This window comes from Cryptomeria japonica, chromosome 6 (assembly GCF_030272615.1).
Source record: "Cryptomeria japonica chromosome 6, Sugi_1.0, whole genome shotgun sequence".
In the NCBI taxonomy this organism is placed as follows: Eukaryota; Viridiplantae; Streptophyta; class Pinopsida; order Cupressales; family Cupressaceae; genus Cryptomeria; species Cryptomeria japonica.
In genome coordinates, this window is record NC_081410.1 from 585,278,190 (window position 1) to 585,293,518 (window position 15,329).

Sequence of the window (15,329 nt, forward strand, 5' to 3'; positions counted from 1 at the left end):
GTCCCGGGAGGTGGGACCATGGCGCCCAGCACCCTGGTCCTTTAGGACCATGGCACCTAGTGCCCTGGTCCCTCAGGACCATGGTGCCCAGCGCCCTGGTCCCTGGCCCTATTTTGGGCCCGGTCTCTTGTTGGGCATTGGGTCTTCAAGTTTGCAATTTGGAAAATAATGTTCCTAGGTCAACCTAAGGTCTGAAAAATCAGTCTCCTAACCCTAATTGACAAGTATATAAACTACATTTCCTCTCCCATTTTAGGGAGGAAAAACATATGCGTACAAGAGGTGGAAGCGATAAGCAAACATTCAAACATTCAAGCATTCCTTCAAGCAATTGAGCATTCTAGGTCTCCATTCAAGGCTAGGTGTTGCATTCAAGACAAGGATTCAACCATTGAAGAGGAGATCACCTACAACATACAACATACAACATCATTACACCTTTGCATGTAAGAATACAAACATTCTTACAAGGTATCAGTACTTGATTACATTACAAGCATTTACATTTACAGCATTCTCATTTCTTGGTTAATTCCAAAACCGGGGTTTGACCTGAAGGCAAACCCCTAATCCCTAACCCCCCAATCGTCCTCTCTTTTCTGTGTGTAGGTTGTAGGTATGCGGCTGTAATTGAAGATATGGAATCCTTGTGCAGAGACGAACAGATCCCCCTTCGTTTCGCGGATTTTTCGGAGGACCGTGTGCACTCCGGGTGCCATCGTCCTGTCAACTTTCGCTCAAACTTGTAGGACAGCATCGTCTCGACATTTCACTGCTAATTCCAGGTCCGTAGCTTCATCCCGTGTCTCTATCTCCGTCTATAAGAGAATCTTTTCTACTTTTACATGCACTCCTAGTTCAATGCTTTCTATCTACATTCTTTACAAAAGAGGGTATCCTTGCTATCTCAACCCTTGAAACTCATTTAGAATTCAATCTTGCATTGTGTGGGATTGGATCTTGTGAGTTTCAACCCCTCTTTTGAATGTAAAGTCTCTCCTAAGTGAAAACTGTCAATCCTAGTGACCTCCTTTCTCTCTCCTTGGAGTGGGGGGAACACCTAGGGTTCGATTTTCCACTTTACACAAATCTTGGGAGAACAAGGACAGGTTGAGTAGCCACCTTTGTCTTCAAGAGTTCAAATCCTTTATGTGTCTCTTTTGTCCATTGAAATAGTCTTTACACTTCCTTTGATTGTATCAAGCATAGGTACACATATCTCACTGAACCCTCTAATGAACTTCTTTTAAAACTGAGCCAAACCATGAAAACGTCTCACTTCACTTGTTGTTTTAGGTGTAGCCCAACTGATTATTTCCTTCACCTTTGAGTTATCCATCTTCAAATCACCACTTGAGATTACAAACCCAAGATATACCAACTCCTGTTTCATGAACTCACATTTCTCCAAATTGATAGTTAGTTGCTCATCACATAATTTCTTCAATACAATCTCTATATGGCTAAGATGTTCTTCTTTAAATTTACTAAAAATCAAAATGTCATCTAGATAAACAACAACAAATTTACCAATGTAATCTTTGAGCACTTCATTCATGAGTCTCATGAATGTGCTAGGGGCATTTGTGAGTCCAAATGGCATAACAAGTCATTCATAAAGACCTTTTGTGGTTTTGAATGTTGTCTTCCACTCATCTCCCTCCTTGATTATGATTTGGTGGTAGCCACTCTTAAGGTCTATCTTGGTGAAATACTTAGCACCCCCTAAAAAATCCATCAAATCTTCAATTCTTGGAATAGGAAATCTATATATGATTGTAATCCGGTTGATGGCTCTTGAATCAATACAAAGTCTCCAAGTACCTCCCTTCTTAGGTGCCAAAATGGTGGGAATTGCACATGGGTTGATGCTCTTTCTTATCAGACCATTATCCAAAAGTTTTTGGATTTTCTTAGCCACTTCTTTACTCTACTCTGGTGTCATTTTGTAGGCTGCTTTATTAGGCAATGAGGCTCCAGGTATAAAGTCAATCTGATGGCTTATGGCTCGTTGAGGAGGAAAGTAGTAGGTGTTCCATCACTTATGATTTCCTTAAATTGATTGAGTATTTGTTGCACTTCATCGGGAATACAAACTTTCTTGTCCTTCCTTTCCTCTTTTGGTTTCACAACAAGTGCAAACCCCACTCCTCCTTTTAGAGTGTGTATTAACTCCTTCTCACCAACTAATAGCACATTTGAATCTTTAGATATGCTCTCTTCTTCATCTCCTATGGACTAAATTTTATAGGTAACTCCATCTTTTTGAAAGGTGTAGGAATTATTTTCTCCATGATGTATTGATTTTCTATCAAATTGCCAAGGCCTACCTAGGATTAGGTGGCATGCATCCATTGGCAAGATATCACACAAAATCTTGTCTTTGTATCCTCCTATGGTGAACTCTACCCAAGTTTGCTCATTCACCAAAACATGTTGCCCCTTGTTGAGCCAAGTAACCCTATAAGGATCACAATGTGGGATTCTTTGTTGTTTGAGTTTGCTGACTGCTTCTTCTGACACTATGTTATTAGTGGATCCTGGATCCACCACCACTCTACACACCTTGCCCATGATCTTGCATTTTATCCTAAACAAGGATCTTCTTTGACTAGGTTCCTCCTTTACCGGTTCTTTGATCAAAACTCTTCTTATCATGAGGTTCTCTCCAACTTCGAAATCTAAGCTCACCTCAGGTGTATTCACATTTGTTGCATCTTCTTGGATATAACTCACTCTCCTTTCACCTCCTTGGGATGAAGAAGACTTCTTAGCGAATCTATAGGTCATGTGTCCAAGTTGATGACAGTTGTAGCACTTCATTGTGGAGAAATAGGACCTTCTTCCTAATCCACTAGACCTTCCTCTACTATAGTTACTAGATCCCCTTCCTCTATAGTTGTTCTTGCTCCTGAAATCCCCACTTTTCTCTACCGACTTGGATTCCCCTTGGGATCTTTGGTCTACACCTCTTCCACCATAGTTGTCTCTATGACCTCTGCCTCTATTACTTTTCTCTTGTTTCTTTTTACTCTTCTCTTCCACCTTGAGTGCCAATTGATAGCACTTGTGGATAGTACTAGGACACAACAAAATTAACTCTTCTTGGATATTCCACCACAAACCATTCAAGTACCTAGCAACCTTGATGCTTTCATCTTCTACCACCTTGGATCTCAAACACAACTTCTGAAATTCTTCAGTGTAGCTGCTCACATCTAGTTCTCTTTGTCTCAAAGTTTGTCTCCTCTTGTGTAGTTGGATCTCATAGTCTTCAGGGATATAGGCTTCTCTCACCTTGGCTAGCATTCTTTTCCAAGTGGCAATTGGGTTCTTACCTTCATTTTTTCTCTCCTCTTGGATGATCTTCCACCAAGTCAAGGCTGCTCCTCTCAATCTAGATTTGGCTACCTTCACCTTTAGTGCTTCACTAATCCATCACATTCAAAGTGATTCTCTAACCCTTCAATCCATTCCATAACCAATTATGGTTCTATTTTTCCACAAAAAAGTGGCACTCCTTCTAGGGACTTACCTCCTAAGGCTTTGATGACTCTAAGGAAAGGTTCTTCTGGAAAAATAGGATCTGGTTCAGGTGTGTCATCCTCCTCTACCACTTCTTTACCCTTTTCCTCATTGACTTTGATAGTCACCTTCTCAGTTTTGTCTTCTACTTCACCTAGTTTGTTCTCCAATCGTTGCAACTTTTCCCTGAGGAGTCTATTCTCTTCCTCTTGGTCTTCTACCCTTTTGGCTAACTGTGCATTAGTCACCATTCTAAAACTGCTTTCACCCACTGACTCAGTCTCTGACATCAACTAGTTCATTCCCAAGTCTTAACTTGCTCTGATACCACTTTGATAGGGAGACTCACAAAGAAGTGCAATTTGGCTCATAAACTAGGAATAGGTCTCATTGTGGGCTTCCTTATTTGTCCTATGCCCTTCTTTCCTTGTTTGATTCAACACCAACCCCCAAACTCCTTTGGATAACTCTCTACCAGTGTGTTTGCTCCAGTTACTCAATCAAGGTTAGGACTCATAGGAGTAAGTCTAACCACCAACATGTCTAATTCTTTATTCGTCACTTGCAGGGGACTAGGAGGAGTCTAAGATGGTTTGACAACTACTACCATGTGGTTTTGAAGTTTAGTTCCCTTCATTTTTCTATCGCTTTCATAGATTCCTATTTTCAAGGCCTAGTAGCCCTATGAGCCCCTTTTAGCCCTATCTTCATGGTTTTTGCTCTTTTGTGCTAAAAACTTCCAAACGACCCCCCAGAAGCTTTTGTGATCTGGATACCCATTTGGACACTCTTCAGGATTCATGGGATGAGGTGGTCTGAGTTGTCTGTACAAGTACAGCCCCCAAAATGGCTCTTTTGAAGGGTTTTAGGCTTATATGCCCTCACCAATGGGTTTTATAGGTCTCTACACCCTATCCAATCTCTACACTCACACTGAGACTCTGCAAGACAACCATCTTCCTTTCCAATCACTTGCCTCAATCACATTTGACCACCCCTGCAAGAAATAGTAAAAATAGCAGTCATGTTCCCTAGCCGGGCTATGGCAGAGCTCGCCTAGGACATGATGCTAAAATGATCCAAAGCAACTTCTAGGGCACAAAATGAAATATTTACATTATATACAAACTCCATTACTCAAATCCCAAAGGGCATAGAGAAACCACAAAGGCATTTCAATTTGGATCCATTTTTAGGGCTTTAACCCCTTACTCAGGCCGAGAACAGTGTAAACTAGAAAGAATTTCTTTACACCAACTAGACCTACACAATGAGTGAACACAAATACTTTCTAAGCACCACAAAAACACAGACTAAGCATCCATGAAGGTACAGTACGAAAATCAATCCATCCGGTACGAACTGCAATAAACAATTTTGCAAATTTATTGAAGAAATTAGGAAATTGTCTCAAGTTGCTATTCAAAATTCAATCTTTGGATCTTCCAACTCCTCTACAATGTTTTGAGAGGCCTTATATATGCCTACTCAATCAAAACCAACCACCAATCAGTCCTCTAACTACCGGTTTCAGCATTTTTCCAAAAATTGCTCACATTGTTGCAAAATGTTGTCAAGCAAACATGACAACTTTTCCTTCATAATGCATTTTTACAATTTTTGCATATCTACACACTCTTGACCCCCTAGGATGGTTTCCTAACATCAAATTAACATTTACAAAAGCCTTATGAGGCCTTACAAGGAGTTTTACACAATTTTGCTATATGATGTCATTTTAGGCTTACAAAAGCACATAGGCCAAAACTGAGTAAACAAGCTAAGACTATTGGCATATGTGCAGAGTTTGATGACATGATTATATTGTATGTTGTCATTGATGTCAATATGATGAAGTATGAACCGGTATATTGAAGTAAGTGAACTGGCAAGTGAACCGGTATGATGTGAAAAATGAAGTGGTATAATGATGTGAACTGATATATGTGAAAAAGTGAAGCAATATGTTGGAATGTGAATCGGTATATGGAAAGTTTTGTATTGGGGTTTCATTTGGTATGACTACCAGTTGGTAGTCTCAGCTTCAGGGTTTCCAGTTGATGCATTTCAAGTCTGTATGATTCGACCGATGACATCCTGTGATGGGTTAGCATTGAAATGAAGATCAGACTGTGTTGCCACGTCAGTCTGGTGTGCGTGAAAAATTTCCTTGAGGATCTTGCATGAAGAAGATTGATCCTATCTACCTCGGGAATATGCGAAGTTTCAGTAAATGGTGGAGAACGCGTGATGGGTTATCAGCTTCCAGAAGCAGCAAAGAACGAATGATGGAGAAAGTCTTGAGATTTGTTCAAGACTGTTTTATTCAATGCAATGTGTTTGAACGGTCAGGATTGAACCGACTGTATTGATAACCTAAATGTTTAGAGTTTAGGGTTTATGATACCGACCTATCTGTTTCCTATAAGGTCGATGATGATTTGCATTGTGAAGTTGTTGGCAAATGTTATGTGTGTATCTAAGTGAAGAGATACTTGATTCTTGCTAGACCAAAGAAATGTGTTGATACCTACAGAGTGTGATTGCAGAAGTAAAGGAACTAAAGTGGATCTGCCTTAGCATTTAGTGTTGTTATCAGATCAGTGTATTACCTGTTGACTTCTAACCATTTCAGCAGTTGGAAAATCCCTTAACCGGGTAGCTTTAACAGGCTTTATGTAAATCCTTTAACAGGGTGACTCAAAATCATTGAGTTCTTCAAATCCTCTTGCGAGGTAACCTTTAACAGGGTTCTAACCTTTAACCGGGTATTTAGCCATCCCTTAACCGGGTGATCCTTAATAGGATTGGTTCCTAGTAGAACCTATTGTAAAGTCCTTAACCGGATTAGGCTCCTAACAGAGCGGACTTCAGAAGAGTTCAAAGAACAACTTGTGGGTATTCATCCCCACTATGGTTTTTCGCAGTTGGGTTTCCACATGAAAAATTTGTGTGTCATGTGTGATGTTTTTTCATGTGATGATTAGTGTTTTATGTTAAGTGGTAATGGATGTTGATCCAGTGGTCTTTATATTTCTGATGTATTACTTGTTTATGCATATGGGTGAAGTGGAAATGAGATATTAGGTGTGGTGAAGATCTAAGTGTTACCGGTTTATGTCTTTCACAGTTATACTGTGTTTTACCGGTAGTGCCTTGTTTTAGATTGGTGATATTGTTTACTAGTTAAGTGCAGTCTTTGCAGTCAAAGTGGTTTAAGGAAGTTTTTGTCTATACTGATTCACCCCCCCCCCCCCTCAGTATCTGTTGAGTTTTTACTAATCATCATTATTCATCAATTGGTATCAGAGCGCCCTTCAGGTCCTCTGTGTTGTAAGCTTAACCGCTTGAGGAAAAGATCATATTCTAATGATGAAGAGGGAAGGTCCTAAGTTCAACAGAGACAACTTTAAGATATGGAAGGACAGAATGAAGATATACATTAAAAGCATGGGTGCTCAACACTGGAGCTATGTTGAGAATACTTATGTTGTCCCTACCGGTACTCTCACCGATGATCAAAGAAGAGAAATTCAGGAGAATGGGCAAGTGATGGAAGCTCTTATCAGCAGTCTATCTAATGTTGAGTTTATAGATGTTCAGGAAAAAGACAATCCCAAAGATGTATGGGATACTCTGGAGTCTATCTATGGCGATGATGAGCATGTGAAGCAGGCTAAGGAAGAAAGCCTTAGAGGAAAGTTTGAAGATATGCGGATGGTTGAAGGAGAGACCATTCAACAATATGGGATAAGGATTAAAACTGTTGTTGGAGACATCAAGAGTGCAGGAGGTACAATGGATGATTCCACCATTGTTAGCAAAGTTTTCCTTATTACCTGTCTAAACAATAAGGGTTGCCGCTATTCAGGAGTTGAGATTTATTGACAAGACAAAGGTGTCCCTTGATTCTATCATTGCTAAGTTGACCGCTTATGAGCTAAACAGTTATGATGGCAGTGTTCAGAAGACTAATTCAGCCTTTAAAGCATCTGATGCACTATCTAGAAAGGGTAAAGAAGCTAGTACCAGTTGTGAACCCAGACAAAGCAGAGATATGGATGATGAGGAGATCCTAATGGAATTTGAAGCTCTTTTGGCCAAGAGGCTTCCTAAGGGAACTGGCAAATACAGAGGTAAGCTCCCTTTGAAATGTTTTTCTTGCAATAAGATTGGACACATTGTTGTAAACTGTCCTAATGGTGATAATAAGGACAAACTGAAGAGGTTCAAAAAGTTCAAAGGAGGAAATAGGAGAAACTGTCTTGTTGCAGTTGATAAAGGTGTCACTGATGATGAATCAGAAGATGAAGAAAGTGAAGACATAGTATTTGTAGTTGTCAAGGAAGATTTGTCAGACAAGAAGGCTCTTGTCTCCCGCTTTGATAATTCTAATGAATGGATTATTGACAGTGGTTGTTCTCACCACATGACTGGTGACCGAAGAAAGTTTCTATCTCTGAAAGAGTATGATGGAGGTGTAGTCTGATTTGGTAATGATGCACCTTATATGGTAAAAGGAAAAGGGTCCATTTCTCTAAATGAAAAAAGCAGTGTTGATAATGTGTATTAGGTAGAAGGTCTTAGGCATAACCTTCTGAGTGTTGCTCAGCTGAATGATAATGGACTCACTCTGGAATTCAAAGATGGAGTGTGCAAAATAAAAGGAAAGAGTGGTGAACTGATGGCCACCAGTATGTAGACCAAAGGTAACTTATTTCAGTTGAATGCAAATATCAGTCAATGTCTAATGGCTAAGTTTGATGACAGTTGGATATGGCATAGGGGACTCTGCCATGTTAACTTTGATAACATTGTGAAAGCCAGTAAGATCAAGGCAATTAGAGGATTGTCTGTGCTGAACAAACCAGAGAATCCTCTGTGCAGAGAATGTCAACTGGGGAAAATGTCTTCCTAAACCTTCAAAGGTAAATCTTTCACAGCAAAAAATTTACTTGATCTTGTGCATACTGATTTGTGTGGCCATATGAAAACTAGGAGTATTCAAGGAGATAGGTACTTTATGATTCTTACTGATGATTGCTCAAGAATGATGTGGGTCACATTCTTGAAAGACAAGTCTGAAGCTTTTGGAAAGTTCAAAGCCTTTAGAGCACTAGTTGAAAAGGAAAGTGGTAAGAGGATCAAATGCCTTAGAACCGATCAAGGAGGTGAGTTCACCTCTAGAGAGTTCAATAAGTACTATGAAGAAAACGGCATCAAGAGGCAATTGTCTGCCCCCCGAACACCATAGCAAAAAGGCCTAGCAGAAAGGAACAACCGGACTATAATTGAAGCAGCCAGAACGACGTTGATTCAAGGGAAGGTTGCTCACACCTTTTGAAGAGAAGTGGTGAGCACTGCAGTCTACACAATGAACCGGGTACTCATCAAGAAAGGTAAGGATAAAACACCTTATGAGCATTAGACCGGTAAGACTCCTGTAGTAAGCTACTTTAGAGTGTTTGGTAGCAAGTGGTATATCAAAAGCAAGTTTGATGCAAAATGTGATGAAGGAATATTCCTAGGGTATTCCACCAAGAGAAAAGCTCTCAAGTGTTTTAACAATAGGACTCAGAGAATTGTTGAAAGTATCAATGTTAGACTTGATGAAACCTCTGAGAAACCTTAAGAAACCGGCAGTGAGAAAGTGGTAGATGAACCAATTGTAACCTTCTGGGAACCGGTTGCAAAACAACCAAGTACCAGTAACAGTGCTCCTACACCGATAGATGTTGATGCTGATGAAGATGAGGATGAAGAAGAAAAGCAAGAGGAATCTGTTAAGATCATTCCTAGGTATGTAAAGCTAAATCATGATCCAAAGTAGATCATGGGAGATAAGGATGCAGGAATTCTTACAAGAAGAAAGGTCAGAGAAAACTCTTGCATGATCGTTGAATTTGAGCCTAAAACATTTAAAGAGGCACATAAAGATGAAGATTGGATCAAGGTTATGGAAGGGGAACTTGGCCAAATAGAAAAGAATGGTACATGGTATTTGGTACCCAGACTTGAGCATAAAAATGTTATTGGCACCAAATGGGTTTTCAAAAACAAGCTGAATGAAGATGGCACAGTGGTAAGAAATAAAGCCAGACTGGTATGTAAGGGATATGCTCAAGAAGAAGGAGAAGACTATGGCGAAACCTTTGCTCCAGTAGCTAGATTGGAATGAGTTTGAATGCTTCTTGCATATGCAGCTTTCAAGGGATTCAAAGGGTATCAGATGGATGTAAAATCTGCATTCCTGAATGGAATATTTGAAGAGAAAGTGTATATAGAGCAACCATATGGGTTTACCCTATCAGAAGACAGTAATATGGTGTGTAGGCTACATAAAGCCTTGTATGGATTGAAGAAAGCACCTAGAACATGGTATGAACGTTTACACTCCCATCTCGTGAAGATTGGATTTGAAAGAACAAGTGAAGATAGCAATATCTATCTGAAGTCAGAAGGAGATCAAATTCTAATCTGTGAAGTGTTTGTTGATGACATAATTTTTGGTGGAGATGACAAGATGAGTCATACATTTGCAGATGAGATGAAGAAGGAATTTGAGATGTCACTAATTGGAGAGATTAAGTTATTCATTGGACTACAGATTCAACAAATGAAAGATGATATCTTTATCACTCAGTCCAAGTATGTCAAAGAGGTGTTGAAGACCTTTGGCATGGAAGATAGCAAACTAGTTGGTACACGGATGGTCAGTTGTAAATTGTCAAAAGAAGATGACTCAGCATTGGTGAACGAGAAGGAATGCCGATCAATGATTGGTAAGTTGCACTATGTAGTACACAGCAGACCGGACATTGCACATGCAGTGGGCATTACTGCACGTTTCTAGAAAAGTCCAAGAGAATCCCACTTGGTAGCAGTCAAGTGGATTCTTAGATATCTGAAGGGAACTATTGACTATGGATTGTGGTATCCATACAGTAATGATTTCAATCTCAAAGTGTTTACAGATGCCGATTGGGCTGGTAATGTGGACGACCGGAAGAGCACAACCGGTGGTGCATTCTTTCTTGGTGGTAGACTAGTCTCATGGATGAGTAAGAAGCAGAGTTGTATCTCTCAGTCTATAGCAGAAACAGAATATGTAGAAGCATTTATGAACTGCACTCAGACAATTTGAATGAAGCATGTATTAAGTGGTTTCAAAGTCCCTGTATCTAAACCGGTAAGTATCATTTGTGACAACACAAGTGCAATTAATATTTCCAAGAATCCAGTTTTGCATGCTAGAACCAAGCACTTTGAGCTCAAGTATCATTTCTTGAGGGAGAAGGTTCAAAACAAAGAAGTTGTATTGGAACATGTTTCCAGTAAGAAGCAGTTAGCATATATATTCATCAAGCCTCTACTGAAGGCTACATTTACCTATTTAAGAGGTGAATTAGGGGTGTTGCCCCTTCAAGAGGTGAACTAAAGGTATGTGCTCCACATCAATCAAGTATTGCATTGACAAATCTTTTCAGGATTGATGTGTTGAAGGATGTTACTCTTCAAGGGGAGCAGCATAGTGGAACATGGATGTCTGTGCCTCCACTTTAGCATTGTTGTCAAAGGGGGAGAAGATGTGAAGCAGAGAAGATATCTGCAGTTTTGAAGACATAACATGGAAGAGATTGGGGAGAAGATGTGAAGCAGAGAGATATCTTTGTATATTGTCATCAATGCCAAAGGGGGAGATTGTTGGCATATATGCAAAGTTTGATGACATGATGATATTGTATGTTGTCATTGATGTCAATATGCTGAAGTATGAACCGGTATATTGAAGTAAGTGAACCGGTATGATGTGAAAAGTGAAGCAGTATGATGATGTGAACCGGTATATGTGAAAAAGTGAAGCGGTATGTTGGAATGTGAACCGATAGATGGAAATTTTTGTATCGGGGTTTCATTTGGTATGACTACCGGTTGGTAGTCTCAACTTCAGGGTTTTCAGTTGATGCATTTCAAGTCTGTATGATTCGACCGACGACATACTGTGATGGGTTAGCATTAAAATGAAGATCAGACCGTGTTGCCACGTTAACCTTGTGCACATGAAGAATTTCCTTGAGGATCTTGCATGAAGAAGATTGATCATATCTACCTCGGGAATGTGTGAAGTTTCACTAAACGGTGGAGAACACGTGATGGGTTATCAACTTCCAGAAGCGGCAAAGAACGAACGATGGAGAACGTCTTGAGATTTGTTCAAGACTATTTTATTCAATGCAATGTGTTTGAACAGTCAAGATTGGACCGACTGTATTGATAACCTAAATGATTAGGGTTTAAGGTTTATGCTACTGACCTATCTGTTTCCTATAAGGTCGATGATGATTTGCATTGTGAAGTTGTTGGCAAATGTTATGTGTGTATCCACGTGAAGAGATACTTGATTCTTGCCAGACCGAAGAAGTGTGTTGATACCTGCAGAGTGTGATTGCAGAAGTAAAGGAACTAAAGTGGATCTGCCTTGGCATTTAGTGTTGTTATCAGATCAGTGTATTACCTGTTGACTTCTAACCATTTCAGCAGTTGGAAAATCCCTTAACTGGGTAGATTTAACAGGCTTTGTGTAAATCCTTTAATAGGGTGACTCAAAATCATTGAGTTCTTCAAATCCTCTTGTGAGGTAACCTTTAACAGGGTTCTAACCTTTAACCAGGTATTTAGCCATCCCTTAACCGGGTGATCCCTAGCATGATCGGTTCCTAACATAACCTATTGTAAAGTCCTTAACTGGATTAGGCTCCTAACAGAGCGAACTTTAGAAGAGTTCAAAGAACAACTTGTGGGTATTCATCCCCACTGTGGTTTTTCCCAGTTGGGTTTCCACGTGAAAAATCTGTGTGTCATGTGTGATGCTTTTTCATGTGATGATTAGTGTTTTATGTTAAGTGGTAATGGATGTTGATCCAGTGGTCTTTATATTTCTGATGTATTACTTGTTTATACATATGGGTGAAGTGGAAAGGAGATATTAGGTGTGGTGAAGATGTAAGTGTTACCAGTTTATGTCTTTCACAGTCATACTGTATTTTACTGGTAGTGCCCTGTTTTAGATCGGTGATACTGTTTACTAGTTAAGTGCAGTCTTTGCAATCAAAGTGGTTTAAGGAAGTTTTTGTCTATACTAATTCACCCCCCCTCTCAGTATCTATTGAGTTTTTACTGGTCATCATTATTCATCAAGCCTAAAGACAATCAAACTACAAACAACCTCAAAACACTCTTTTGGACTCTTCAATATTCCTTTATTCAATCATTGACCCTATGAGGATCATTCACTCCAAAATTTCATCAAGAAACATCAGGTGCTCCTGCACCAGACAAGCATCCTTTGCTGGCTCCACCTAAGAATATTCAAATTGTTGACACTAAAATTTTTCAAATATCATATGCTTCCAATACAAGAGCCTTCGATTCAAGAGTCCACATATGAGGATGAGGCCCTTGAAGATTTTCTTGTTAACAGATTGGTTTCTCCTCACTTTACATCAAGCAAAAAATCTAAGCCTATCTATGGCGACTTGTGTAAGCAAAGGTTAAGAAAGACTAAGGCCGAAAAACTCAAATTGGAACCCCAAGATGCTATGGGAGTGGGAACACAATGGACTATGGATGCTCTTCTCACTCGAACTAGGATTGAACAAAAGAAAAATGAAGTTTATGGTCTTTCTCCTTGATTTCATTCGAGGATAGATTTCAATATGTGGTTACATTATCTCTACCTTTCTATTTATTTACTTTGATTTCTCAAGTGCTAGATTGTTGTCATTATTCTTCTTGTTTCTCAATTTTTAAGGTCTAAAGCTATAAAAGGGAATAGGCCCTTATCCCACAACTTATTCATTAAAAAAATGAATGTACAATATATTATAGATTAAAATATCATTAAAAACCATGCCTAAAATATATCCTTAAAAAGGTATTCAAGAGTAGGTAAGGTGCACAAAAGTTGCATTACACAATAAAGAACAAAACCTAGTAGAAAGGGTATGTCGATGAAATGATAAAGGAATAGGGATAAAGTTATTGATAAAAACAAAAGTGATGAAAGGAAATAGTATTGTTTTTCTTGGGTGATGTGAAATACAAGTTAACAAAAATATAGAGAAGAATATCCCTAATGTTAATCTAGGTAATTAAATAACTTAGATTAAATCAATTGGCAAAGAAGAATAGATGATTAAATAATAAGTTATTTTAGAAATTTAATGTGATGGATTGGGGCACTTAGCTCTAGGATCAACAATGAATAATTTTGATGCACTCAAATTTGAGTGGCAAGGTCTAGAAAAAAGGTGCCCCTAACATACAAACTACTTGAGATTCTATTTAGGTCTATAACTTATTGTAAGACAATCCTACAATTTTTAACCAAGTATACACAACGTAAATATGCAAACTACTTGAGACTATTTGTAGAAATTATATGTGATGGTTTAGGGCACTTAGCTTTGGTAGCAAAAATGAATAATTTTGATGTGACTCAAATTTGAGTGATTAGGTAGAGAAAAAAGGTTCCCTATGTTGAAAATGTAGCTAGGTCGTATCCCTTGATTGGGCCGACCCGGCTTGGTAAATTTTAATGTGGCCTTCGGCCTTAAATTTTATTGTGTTATTTGGGATATTAATGTAACTTGTAATATGATTTGGGTCAAGCCCTACTTGTGCAACTTGGGTTATTTACAAATGTAACGTGTTATAAGGGCCAACCCAAATGTGTCTTGCATATAGGGCATGACCTATATTAATGTATAGCATGTGGACCTAATTCAGTTTGGCACCACCTCTAATACATTTGATTGTAACTTAATATATGCTAGCCGACTTGAAGGATTAAAGGTTAAGTCGCCTATAAGTACAAAGCACTTATCATTGTTCATATCATCCTTTCAGTGAACTATCTCTGCAATACATTAGCAAATTTGTCCTTATCTTCAGCAAAGTATATTTGCATTAGGACATTAGCCTAAAACAGTAGAATGAGACCCTGAAGTCAGCGAGCCTGATTAAGGAGAAGCGAATCTCTTCTTTTTACTGAGTATTGAGCTGGCAATCTTGTGTTTCAGACTATCGAACCTGCTAAGGACAGATCTGTTATCATACTGTGCAAGATAAGTTGTCCTAAGCGCCTGGCATTGTAATTATTTGTTGACTGTGATTAATCTAATATAATCAAAGATTTCTTGTTGGGTTTTCCCAAGGTACTGTTGTGTTCTTGTGTGTTATGCTGATATGTGTTGTAATTCTTGTCTTTGCTATTTATTTTCAGTCTAATCACTACCATAAAATCAACACCCTAATATGCAAAGTACTTGAGATTCTATTTCTATAACTTATTATAAGTGAATCTTGCAATTTTGAGCTAATCATATACAACACAAATATGCAAAGTACTTGAGATTCTATTTAGGTCTATAACTTATTCTAGGTCAATCTTATGATTTTGGGCTAGTTAGGCACAATATAGACTTTCAAATCTACTATGTAACTTTTATTTCCCTAAATGTACACATTTACTAACTAATTCCCCTTGATGTGCATCTTCCATCAAATGTTATAGATTGCCAATATTTAAAAATGCCTTGGGGAAATCATCAAAATTGCATGGGCCGAGTTCTCTAAGTTGGGCCCATTGATTGGGTCAACCTTAAAAGTCATTTGAAATGATCAAGAACAACAATCTCAAACAATACAAATGATCAAAATGACTTTGATGCATGCTAGATTTCTTTTAGTGTTTATAATGATTCTTCTTTGCATAGCATATGATTTACCCTTAATAATTGATT